We start from the raw sequence: 12,637 nt of genomic DNA on the forward strand, positions 1-12,637 counted from the left end.
ATCTTTTCAATAAATGGCATTGGAAAAACTGGATATGCATGTGCAAAAGAATAAAGTTGGACCCTTACCTTACACCATTTAAAAAACCAACTCGGGGCACCTGTGTGGCTCAGTGGGTTAAAGCCTCTGCCTTTGGCTCAGGTCATGATCCCAGGGTCCTGGGATAGAGTCTCACATCAGGCTCTCTGCTCAGCAGGGAGCCTGCTTCCCCTCCTTCTCTCTCTGCCTGTTTCTCTGCCTGCTTGTGATCTCTGTCAAATAAATAAATAAAAATCTTAAGAAAAAAACTAACTCAATTACATAGAGCCTAAAACTATAAAAGCCTTAGGGGAAAAAAGAGGAAAATCTTTATGATACTGAATTTTGTAGTGATTTCTTGGTATAATCTCAAAAGCACAGATAAGAAACAAACAAAAAAACCCAAATAAATTGAACTACATAAAATTTTAAAAACTTCTGTGCATCAAAGGTCATATTAAACAGAGTGAAAAGGAAACCCATGGAATAGAAAAATATTTGCCAATCATATACCTGATAAAGAGTTAATATCCAGAATATATGAAGAATTCATACCACTCAACAGTAAAAATATAAACAACCTAATTTAATCAATAGCAAAGGGCTTGAATAGACATTTCTTGAAAGAAGATATACAAATGGTCAATAGGCACATGAAAAGATGCTCATTATCACTAATAGGGAATGCAAATAAAAAATCATGATGAGAAACCACTTCACACCCACAGGGATGGCTACATGACAGAAAGAAAGAAAGAAAGAAAGAAAGAAAGAAAGAAAGAAAGAAAGAAAGAAAGAAAGAAAATAAGTATTGGCCAGGATATGGAAAATTGGAATTAGCACACTGTTGGTGGGAACAGAAAATGGTACAACTGCTATGGAAGAAATGGTATTTTCAGAAAAATTAAAAATAGAATTATCATATGATCCAGGAATCCCACTTCTGAGAACATGTTCAAAATAACCCGAAGCAGGAACTTTCAGGGACATCTGAATCCCATGTTCATAACAGCACTATTTATAGTAACCAAAAGGTAGAAGAACTTATGCCCCCATCAACAGATGAATAAACAAAATGTGGTATATATATAAATGGAATATTCTTCAGCCTTAAAAAGGAAATTTTGACACATGCTATTTGAGGACATTATACAAAGTGAAATAAGCCAGTTACTAAAAGACAAGTATTGCACGACGCTACTTACATGACGGTACCTTGAGTCATCAAATTCATAGTAACAGACCGTAGAATGGTGTTTGCAAGGGTAGAGTGAAGGGAGGGAATGAGAAACTATGGTTTGATGGTACAGAGTTTCAGTTTTGCAAGATGAAAAGAATTCTGTGGATAGATGGGAGTGATGGGGCACGAGAGTGTGAATGTAAATTAGCACCACTCTACGGTACACTTAAAATGATTATGATGGCAAACTTTATGTGCACCTCACCATAATTTTTAAAAATGGCAGAAACATAATCAGAAAAAAAACTACACCAAAATATTAAGAGTCTTGGCTCTCAGTGATACTTTTCAATTATTTTCCTCTTCTTTTCATAATTTCTACAATGACTACGTGTAGGTATATAATTAGGAAAAAGAATTAATTCAAAAGCTTCATATGAAACCACCCAAAATAGATTTTCATAGATTCTGATCCATTTCTAATTTAGAACTTCCCAGTTTAAAATAATATCGAACACAGAGGACTTTATTCTAAGAAGAGAATGAACAGAATAAGGGATAATCTCTACTCTTTATTTCCTGCATTGTGTCATAGGCATTGTTGCATGACGGCTCCTTGAAACATCTAGATAAGAGAATAGAGGAAACTCATGTTCCTGAGTCCCAAACTTCTCCCTTGAAATTTTCAGATGCATATTTCCAACTGATTATTGGATATCTGCACTTGGATACCCAGTAAGCGTCACATTCTCAACATGTCCACTTTAAACTCCAAACGGGTCTCAGCTAAGGTCTCTACCTTTCCGAGAAAGTGAAATGAAAGGCCAGGTCTTAGTTGAGCTGTGCATTCAGAACAGGCTGAATGGGAGCAGATAGGGTGACCTGAAGGGATATATATATATATTTTTTTTCTTACAAATTTTTATTTAAATTCTAGTTAGTTAACATACAGTGCAATATTGGTTTCAGGAATAGAATTCAGTGATTCATCACTTACATACAATACGCAGTGTTCATTAAAACAAGTGCCTTCACTCTTCTAGTCCATCCCCCCGACCCACTGCCTTTCATCAATCCTGTTTGTTCTCTACCATTAAGAGTCTCTTATGGTTTGTCCCCCCCACCACACTCTTTTTTTTCCCCCTCCCTGAAGGGATATATCTTTTGGAGAAAACTTGGCCAGGGGGAACTCCCTAATTCCTTCATGTTCCCTCAGACTTTCACACATTGTATATGTGCAGCTGCGGTCAAAAGTTTTTCCTTGACAACTGTGATCTGGGGAAAGACCGTGTTTGAGATACTCTAAGACTTCTGTAATCTATGTTGCATAATAATTAGTGCTTTTCTTTTCTTTCACTGTAACTTGCTTTTTCATACATGGCAGCTTCTGGCTTGCAAGTGAAAGGTATTACCAGTCTACTGGATGTCTTCCAGTAGACTCCGTCGTGAAGTATTTAAGTCATGAAAATCTTGAAGATTGTACCATAATGATCTCTGATGTATTTTTAACCATCTAAGCCACCACCTCTGATGTATTTTTAAAGATCCAAATTTTTTTTTTTTTAGGATTTTTATTTATTTATTTGACAGATGGAGATCACAAGCAGGCAGAGAAGCAGGCAGAGAGAGAGGGGGAAGCAGGCTCCCTGCCGAGCAGAGAGCCCAATGTGGGGCTCTATCCCAGGACCCTGGGATTATGACCCGAGCTGAAGGCAGAGGCTCTAACCCACTGAGCCACCCAGGTGCCCCTGAAGATCTAGATTTTTTGAAACATTTCATTATAATGAGCACAAAATGATGTTATTTTAAAATGTGGAGAAAAAAAATGTGGTAAAAAGGAAAATAAGAATTACCCAAAGTACCACTAAGACATAAGCACTATAAACATTTTGATATCATTATTTCTTTGCATAGTTATATGTTTATATAAATATTTTATTATATATATCTTCATATTTATAATAAAGTATTTAAAAGTGTAATTTTTCAAAATTAAACTAAGTATTCTTTGACAATTACTGAGCAGTCTGATTTTTGCCTCTCAATTGAGGTAGCTAGGTGTAGTCAGAAGTGATTTAACCAAACATCGTGACACTGTACATATATTAGTGGCACTTCCTTTCCACTCAAGTCTTCTGGTTAACTTAGGGATGCTTTTTGCATGTGTTATCTTCTGCTTTTCTTTCAGCCTTACTTTAGAACTAGACAGTCTCACCTCTCTGCCTCCCTCTTTAATCCCACCTAATACAAATGATGAATCCCAGTAACCAAACTTCGTCAGTGGTGTATTCACCTTTATCACACCTTATCTAAGGAAAATGTCCCTCATATTGTGTCTAGGACAAGCATGATGCAGATAGAGCAGGATGGAAGAGACTGGAGTAAGGCCAGAACCTCCTTGAAGGGCGGACACACTATAGCTACTATAGACACAGATGAGGAAAATCTTGTCTGACAAGTATGTCATCTCACACAGAAGAGCTATTATCAGATTAAAAAAAAAAAATAGAAGACACATTTGGCAGGGTTCACAACTTGTCAAATGTCTCAACCTTCTACTGACTCTAGTTGAGTAGACATCATTATGTGTGTGTGGGAAAGCAGATGTAATTCTTCAAGTGCTGAGTTGATGGATTTTTAAAAAAAAATTAATTCTGGAGAAAAACTATGTCCTTTGTGAGCTAGGAGCTTCAAGTTGTGGTAAGTCTCATTTAAACAAAAGAAATAGGGCAGAGAAGTAGGAACCCATGAAATTTTACTTATATAGCAAATCCATATTGAGTATCTACAATGTGTCATGCATTGGGCTAGGTAATGGGAATTCAGAGATAAAAAGTACAGACTTAGTTTTCCAAAATGGTTACTGCAAAAAAGTTCTGGGGTAGAAGAATGCTCTGGGCCCTTGGAAATATCCTGTCCAACAGGACAAAGGCTAGAGGCTGAGGAGATCAGGATATACTGTGTGATCTTGAGGGCCTAAACCAGGAATACGCAGATACGGGTAGTTTCCAAAGACATTTAAGAAATGGAATCAATGTCACTTCAAAGTTGATTAGATATTGTTGATTAAGAAATAAGGGGTCTAGGAGAGCCCCAAGTGTTTAGCTTGAGCAAGTACATGGCTTTTAGTGCCAGATATCAATATAAAAAAATATTCATGGAGGTGGTAAATAAATCCAGTGTTGAAAATGTTTGATGTGAGATGCCTGTCGGATGAAGAGTACAGATACTTACTAATAGACGTTTACACCTGGATGTGAGTCCAGAACTCTGGAAGAAGAACCGCAGGACCTTTAGTGAAAACTGGTACAAGTGTAGCAACAGGCATTCATCCAATGTGAACACGCAAGAGAGAGAGGAGGCAGAGAGCACAATGTAGTATATGACGTGGGCAGAGAAAGAGCATATAAAAAGGAAGTGCAGCCAGAGAAGTAGGAAAGAAGTCAGAAATGCACGGTGATATGGAAACGAAAAAAGAAAATTCACACAAGTCAACAGTGTCAAAATTGCAAAGACAGAGAAAGATGAAGTCTAAAAATCACCTTTGGCTTTGAGTAAAGTAATGAGAGGTCATTTTACTGAGTGGATATATACTTAAAGAATATGCTTCCAGGGGCACCTGGGTGGCTCAGTGGGTTAAGCCGCTGCCTTCGGCTCAGGTCATGATCTCAGGGTCCTGGGATCGAGTCTCGCATCGGGCTCTCTGCTCATCGGGGAGCCTGCTTCCTCCTCTCTCTGCCTGCCTCTCTGCCTGCTTGTGATCTCTGTCTGTCAAATAAATAAATAAAATCTTAAAAAAAAAAAAAGAATATGCTTCCAGAAGTCCTGAAGGAGGGGTGCCTGGGTGGCTCAGTCATTAAGCATCTGCCTTTGGCTCAGGTCATGATCCCTGAGTCCTGGGATCGAGCCCCAGGTTGGGCTCCCTGCTCTGCAGGAAGCCTGCCTTCCCCCTCTCCCACGCCCCCTGCGTGTTTTCCCTCTCTCCCTGTGTCTCTCTCTGTCAATAAATAAACAAAATCTTAAAAAAAAAAAAAAAAGTCCTGAAGGAGAGCTACAAAGATGAAGTGCTTTACCTCATCAACATTGAGAGGCTGGAACCTGCAGCCTGGAATTGACCGTGTAGGGAGGGGTGTTTCTGTCTGCTTCTTAGCTGCCTGGCAGGCTGTGCCTTTAGAAGCTCCACCTAGTTCCTGGTGTCCTCCACCCACCTCTCTGGCCCACTGGGGAAGAGGGGAGGTGAGAGGTGGCAGGGGGAATCTGGGCTCAAAAGGTTTCAAATATTTCTTATTAAAGAACCTACAACTTTTGGAGAAGTGAATCAAACCTGGTTGAGTAATATCTTGGAAGAGATGCTATTCACTCACATTTTATTATCCCTCACAATAACACAGGGCAGGATTTAGGGAAGCAAATTTCCGGGTAGGGATACAGTTATCTTGGAAAATGATGAGCTGCAGCATCCAAACTATAATCAGAGATTAAATTCTTCTGAAAAAGTGGTCAAATAAAAAGACATGTGATGAGGACCTAAGCGTTTTCTTTTTTATAGAAAAGAAAAGCACTTATGAACAGACAAGAATTTTGTCAAATTTTTTTCATTTTTTTAGTGCTTATAATGCACTCATGGGGAATGTATCACAGTAACTAGATATGCTAGGGTTAAGATTCTAAGCAAAGTTTCCTGGGCAAGCCAACGACACAGTATACTTTGAGGGGTGCTAGGAGTCTATGCAAAGATATGGCATCAGTGAATGTTAAGTATAACACATATAGACATAAATGTACAACTCCAGCTTATGGGAATCCAAAGGAATGAGAAACTAATTAGGAAATTATTAGCATGCATATCATATAAATTTTCCATGTCTCTTTCCTTCCTTTTTTCCTTTCTTCAAAAGAATAAGTTGACTGCAGTAAAAACCATGGTTGAGACTGAAGCAATCAATGCAAGAAAAATCAACTGAGAGTAGTGTTTCAATAGGTATGTCCATCTATGTTCTCTGACTCTGCTATGCCCATTCTCTCTAGCACTGAGACTCAATCCTCTCTTTTTCAGACAGCTAGTTATTTGTATGCCAAATAAAGGAAAGGTAAGATTTATCTTTCAAAAACTGCACAGTTGTTTTTAACTAGGCAGCAGCATAGTTTTATTTAACACATTCTATTAGTTATGTCAAAAAGTAATACAAGTATGTTATATAATATATATATTATATGTTATATATATTATGTTATATATATTATATATTACTATTTTATACAGTAATATGAAAAGTCAATAGAAAAATAAATATGCAGACATAGATAAAGGAAAAGGAACAATTATTTTATCACTGTAAGACAACAACCAAACTTTTAGAATATTTGTGAATTTATATCTTTCTATATTTTGTACATGAATTGTGTAGTTGTAAGTATAATAGTTAATTGATCCTGAATCTGTTTTTCACTCAGTATTTTCTATGCTGGTACTATTCTTCACCTTGTTTTACAGATATACCATAGCCCTCCCCACCCCATCCTAGGGGGATACATTCCAAGACCATGGACGTCTGAAGCCATACTTAACCCAATATAAACTGTATTTTTTTTCCATATATACATACATAAAGTATGTATTTATAAATTAGGCGCAGGAAGAGATTAACAGCAATAATAATAAAACACTAATAACAACATACTGTAATAAAACATAGGTGAATGTAGTATCTCTCTCAAAATACCTTATTATACAGGCATACCTTTTTTTTTTTTTTTTTGAGAGAGAGAGAGAGACAGAGATAGAGACAGAGATAGCAAGAGAGAGAGAGAGAGAGAGAGAAAACACGCACACACACGTATAGAGAAGAAGGAGAAGCAGGCCCCCTGCCCAGCAGGGAGCTCAATGCAAGGCTCGATCCCAGGACCCTGGGATCACAACCTGAGCCGAAGGCACATGTTTAACCAACTGAGCCACCCGGGCACTCCTGTACAGGCATACTTTGAAGATATTTTGGGTTCAGTTCTAGACTACCACCATAAAGTGAATATTGCAATAAAGTGAGTCAAATAAATGTTTTTTATTTCCCTGTACATATAAAAGTTACGTTTACACTATGCTTTAGTCTGTTAAGTGTGGAATAGCATTATGTCTAAAAAATGTACATAGCTTAATGAAAAAATACTTTATTATTTTTTTATAAAGATTTTATTTATTTATTTGACAGAGAGAAATCACAAGTAGACAGAGAGGCAGGCAGAGAGAGAGGAGGAAGCAGGCTCCCCACTGAGCAGAGAGCCCGATGCGGGACTCGATCTCAGGACCCCGAGATCATGACCTGAGCCGAAGGCAGCGGCTTAACCTACTGAGCCACCCAGGCGCCCGAAAAAATACTTTATTGCTAGAAAATGTTAATCATCATCTGAGCTTCTGTAAGTTGTTGTAATCACTCATCACAGATCACCATAGCACACACATAACAATAACAACAAAGTTGGAAGCATTTGCGAGAATTACCAAAATGTGACATTGAGACATGAAGTGAGCAAATGTTCTTGGACAAACAGCACCGGCAGACTTGCCCCATGCAAGGTTGCCGTAAACCTTTTGTTTATAAAAAGCTCAGTGTCCGTAAAGTGCAATAAAGCAATCACAATAAAAAGAGATATGCCTATACTGTACTCACCGTTCTTCTCTTGTGGTGGTGTGAGCTGATAAAATGCCTGTGTAAGGAGATGAAGTCAGGTGAATGATGCAGGCATGTGATGAAGCGTCAGAAAAGACCATCTGCTTCTGGTGGTTGTTGACTGTGGGAAACCGAGACAGTGCAAAACCATTGCTAAATGAGGGACTACTGTACTATAATTTGCTTGACCTTTCCCTTTTGTTAGAACGCTTATAATTTGTTGCTACCATAAATACCTTTATAATAAACATCTTTGTGAATTTTCTCCATATTAAGAATTATATCCTCCCTAGAATGGATTCCCTAAAAGCAATGACTAATATGATCATTTTTAAAGAGACCATTGGCATACTTCATGATACATTAATGACCCTTGACCTAGATGATGCTCATGGTTCCCTCCTCCTCTCCCACCCCTTAGCCCACACCACCCCTCTCTGCCCTGCAAAGATATCAGGGAAAACAGGCAGAATAGAACTCTAGTGCTTATTTGGGGTTGATTCACCCTCTCTCCAATTTTTTTTTTTTTTTTTAGATTTATTTATTTTAGACAGAGAGAGAAAGCTGGGGGAAAGGGCAACGGGAGAGGGAGAGAATCCTAAGCAGGCTCCCTGCTGAGTGCAGAGCCCAGCATGGGCCTGTCGCATGACCCTGAGATCAAGACCTGAGTGGAAATCAAGAGTTGGTTGCCCAAATGACTGAGCCACCCAGATCCCCTAACCTCTCTATGATTCTTGTTTCAAAAAATACTGGTTACCTTCTATATTCCTTCAATTTTATGGCAATTCATGAGGACTGAAGATATGATAAAATGATAAAGCATTTTTTATCAACTATTTTGTACATCTGTAATTATGAAATTTAACAGATTGTTATTATTAATTGAGCTGTGTAATCAAGCATCAGTGAGGTTCAAGTTTCTACAGTGATTCAGAAAATATCCACTTATTAAACACATTCGTTCAATATTTCCAAAACTTTAGCCATTTACATTCCACCTTTATAATTTTTACCATATCTGCATATTACCTGTGAGAGTAATTCCTCATTTCCTTAAAATCAGTAGTAAACACCTCACTTTCTTTTCACTTAACATCTTCCTGAGCAATAATATTCATTAAATCATAAATTTTATGAACTAATTATTTGGTCTCTAAAATTATGTCTTTATTTACTTATTTAGAGAGAGCACATGCAAGCAGGGGGATGGGGCAGAGACAGAAGAAAGAGCGAATGGCAAGCAGACTCTGCCCCGAGTACAGAGCCTAACTCCAGGATTCATCCCACCACCCTGAGAACATGACCTGAGCCGAAATCAAGAGTCAGATGCTTAACTGACTGAGCCACCTAGATGTCCTGAGCTAATTATAGTTTTAATTCACATTAAACCAAAGATAAAACTCAAATTTTTGAAGTTTGGATATGTGCCAGCTGAAATCAGTAGTTTGTACACCATACTTTGAGAAAACTGTATTAATATATAACTGATATTAAAGCTATGATCATCTCTTTCTGTTCCTTACACATACAATGGTGGCACCAGATAATATTCTTACTTTTTAATTTGTCTATCTCACAGAAATCTAGAAACACAGGAAACCACAATACCCTGCAAAAATTGATACCACTGTCAATAACAAGAAACGGACTCCTCTATATAGAGAGGCAACAGATACAATAACAAAAATATGGCATGAATTTACATCAAAAGTTTGAATGCACATTCCTATGAAAATTCTCCAAAACTTAGGTGCTTAAAATTTCAGGAAAGCATTTTCAATGAACATTTTATGCTAAAAAAGCCATCATTTTCTGAAATAGATTAAGGGACAGTAAAAGTAGTCAGTGTACTATGTTCAGGGAAAGGGGTCAGTGAAATTCTTTTGGAATGGGAGGAACCACAGAGTTTCAGAAAATATTTTCAAATGAATACACTTATTCTTAAAGAAAATTCCAGGTTCTAAACCCAAATTTAGATCCCATAGGACTCAAGGGGAGATTGTTAGAGCTTAATATGTCAGGTATGCTCATTATACAGTATTATTTCATGTGAGATTTTATAACATCCATCATGATTTACATATGGCTCTAAAAATTATATATATATATATATATATATATATATATATATATATATTTAAAGTAATTATTGGCTCCTTTCTGGAAAGGAATCTATTTAAATCCCCCTCCCCAGCCAATGTTACAGACAAAACTCATAGGTGTTTCTACCTGGCCCTCACTCTTTGTTTTTCTATGTCATGGTACCCTTTATTCTCAGAAAACAGACCCCACTACAAAACATACTCTTCTCTGGCCTGACCACAATGCACATCCTGGACAAGCCCTGGAGAGAACTTCTGGAGATACCTGTCACCTCCCGCTCTACCTGGCCAAGAGTCATTTCACACACACCCCGCCCACATGGGCATAGCTGAAACCCTCACACATTCTTTAAAATCCCTCAAAAAGCCCAATCTAACAGAAACTCAGGCTGACATCTCTCTTGACGTCCGGCCCTTGTCTTCCCTTGGAGAGTGAATAAACTGTCTCCTGCCTGTTGCTCTACTCTTTGTACATTTTTTGCTGCCCCCATCACCAGCTACCCTAACATTACTCATGCCAGTGAAGGGTACTATAAAATTCTGGTGTCTTGTTAGGGAAGAACTTGAATTCCTTGAACTCCAATTCAAAAGATATTTGAAGTGGAAAGTAAAATTATTGCCAGAATACTTTTAAGCGCTTTGTTTCTCTGGAGGCTGCAAGTTGACGGAGTTTGGAAGGGGGAAGTGGAAAGAGAGAAGTAAATGATTTTGGTCACTGGATATAAAGACTTGACTTGGCATTTGTTTAGGTCTGGTGTGTCTCTCAGGTGGTAAGTGAACCTACACCTAGCCCGACCCCAAATCGTGCTCACCACACATGTAATCTGCTGACACCCCCTGGTGACAGGGCTGCACAGCTCCCGTAGTACAATTACAAATGCTCTATATAGTTCAATACTAAAAATGTATTTGAGGCAAAGGAGGAAACAGGAGAAACAAAGGAGCGTGGAGACTATGCTGCAGTATCCTGTGTAGACTTGAACAGCAGCAGTGATTATTTGTAAGGAATTTAAAAGGTTCTTAACAATGAAGTATCAGCCAAAAGCAGAGATTGCTTCTCATAAAAGCACTCGCTGCACTAAGTAAAAAGAAAAGAAAAGGCAGAGGGAGCTAGAAGCAAATATTACAGTGGTGCCATTATGTTGCCACATAAATCCCCTCCTTTCTGCCCACCTGCAAGTCCCAAACTATTCTAAAGCTCATAATTTGTGGCTTTCCAAATGAGTCTTAGAGCCCTAATTCCAAATGATAAAGTTTGTTAATGAAAAGACTCCTTTGCATAAAGCATGAAGTAATTTAATTTTTCTAGCTGCTTTCTGTCTATATAATGCTTTACCACACCCAGAATTCCCGTCGGTTCTTCCCAAACAAAAAGAGTAATTCTTCACTTTTATCTGTTTCCTGGCAAAATCACTGAGGTCATCGTACAAGTGATAGTTTCTGTTCTGATTACCTACGTACTCCAGGCAAAAGTCCTGGGGTTAATTTTTCATGTAAGTAATCCCACCTCTCTCTCTCTCTCTTTTTTTAAGGTTTTATTTACTTATTCCACAGAGAGAGAGAGGACGAGAGCAAGCAGAGGGAGAGGCAGGCAGAGGCAGAAGCAGGCTGCCCGCTGAACAGGGAAGTCCAATGTGAGGCTTGACCCCAGGACCCTGAGATCATGACCTGAGCCAAAGGCAGCCGCTTAACCGACTGAGCCACCCAGGTGTCCCAATCCCATCTCTTTTAATGCTTTAATCAAACACCTCAATTCAGTGACAAAGCCAGATGTTCAATAGCAAGCTACCTGACATAGGGACTTTGTTAGTAAAACTTTCTATAAAAAACAAAGCAAAACAAAACAAAAAACCTTCTAAAAAAACGGGTTCCTTTTTTCTTTCCCCAGTAACCGAAGTTTGTTGCTCCTTCCCCTTCCCAACCCTCACCTCCTTTCTGTGGCGTTTTTTGGAAGTGCAAGTATTCTTAGAGCTTTAAAGTCATTAAATATAGACAAGATCAGGAAGTAGGAACAAGGTCACAGTTCAGAAAAAATACTTTCTTATGCATTATGCCATCTTTTGTATCTATATCTACTGTGTTTTGTCATTTAAAGGCGGATACTCACCTTTGTCTCGAAGAAGAGGATAAACATTTTTAAGACCAGCAAATCTGACTCTGAAAAAGGTTAATTTTAGTGTAATCTCCCTGAAATACACTGTTTCTCATAAACAGCCTCGGTTTCAGGAAGTAGGAATTTGAAAGAAAGCAGTCTGTCACTGTCCCAGAATCTGACTGTGTAATTCAACTCTGGGACTTTCAGCAGTTTTGCACCATAAGACACACCCCTTTAGGGATGGCTTTGGTGAGAGGTATTCTGGGAGTTGTATTACTACAGAGAAGTTTCCTCTTAAACAAAGTGCAAGGAAACTCCTTATTTGAATGAAGTCAGGATGGAGTCAGTTGCCTGAGGGCCAAGGAAAAAGAAGGTCAGTAAGAAACAATGAACATGACGTTGTTTTTGATCTATTATCAACAAACAAACTCATGTTAGGGCTCCATTTCAAAGTGGGGGTGGTGAACAGTACTAAAAGGTGCCGGGAAGTGACACAGGATGAGGACACGAAGTGCCCACTGGCTTGGCAAGTAGGTCAAAGATAGCTTTAACAAGTACAAATTCAGTAAAGTGGTGG

The 12,637-nt window shown here is 38.4% G+C and overlaps 1 protein-coding gene across 5 annotated transcripts in view; it reads right to left on the reverse strand.

Annotated features, from left to right (window-relative positions):
• The window catches only part of ALPK1 (alpha kinase 1), a 123,046-nt gene extending 110,812 nt beyond the window's left edge, over positions 1 to 12,234 (reverse strand). For 4 of the 5 annotated variants that reach the window (XM_059170708.1, XM_059170718.1, XM_059170694.1 and 1 more), the window contains exons 1-2: positions 12,073 to 12,234; positions 7,864 to 7,984 (exon numbers count right to left, since the gene is read on the reverse strand). The gene's annotated coding sequence lies outside the window, so the exon portion shown is untranslated. Of the gene's footprint in view, positions 1 to 68; positions 252 to 7,863; positions 7,985 to 12,072 lie in introns of all 5 variants that reach the window. The other variant, XM_059170702.1, reaches the window with a different exon arrangement.
• Between the last annotated feature and the right edge of the window lie 403 nt (positions 12,235 to 12,637).

Source organism: Mustela lutreola, chromosome 1, assembly GCF_030435805.1.
Source record: "Mustela lutreola isolate mMusLut2 chromosome 1, mMusLut2.pri, whole genome shotgun sequence".
Taxonomy (NCBI): Eukaryota; Metazoa; Chordata; class Mammalia; order Carnivora; family Mustelidae; genus Mustela; species Mustela lutreola.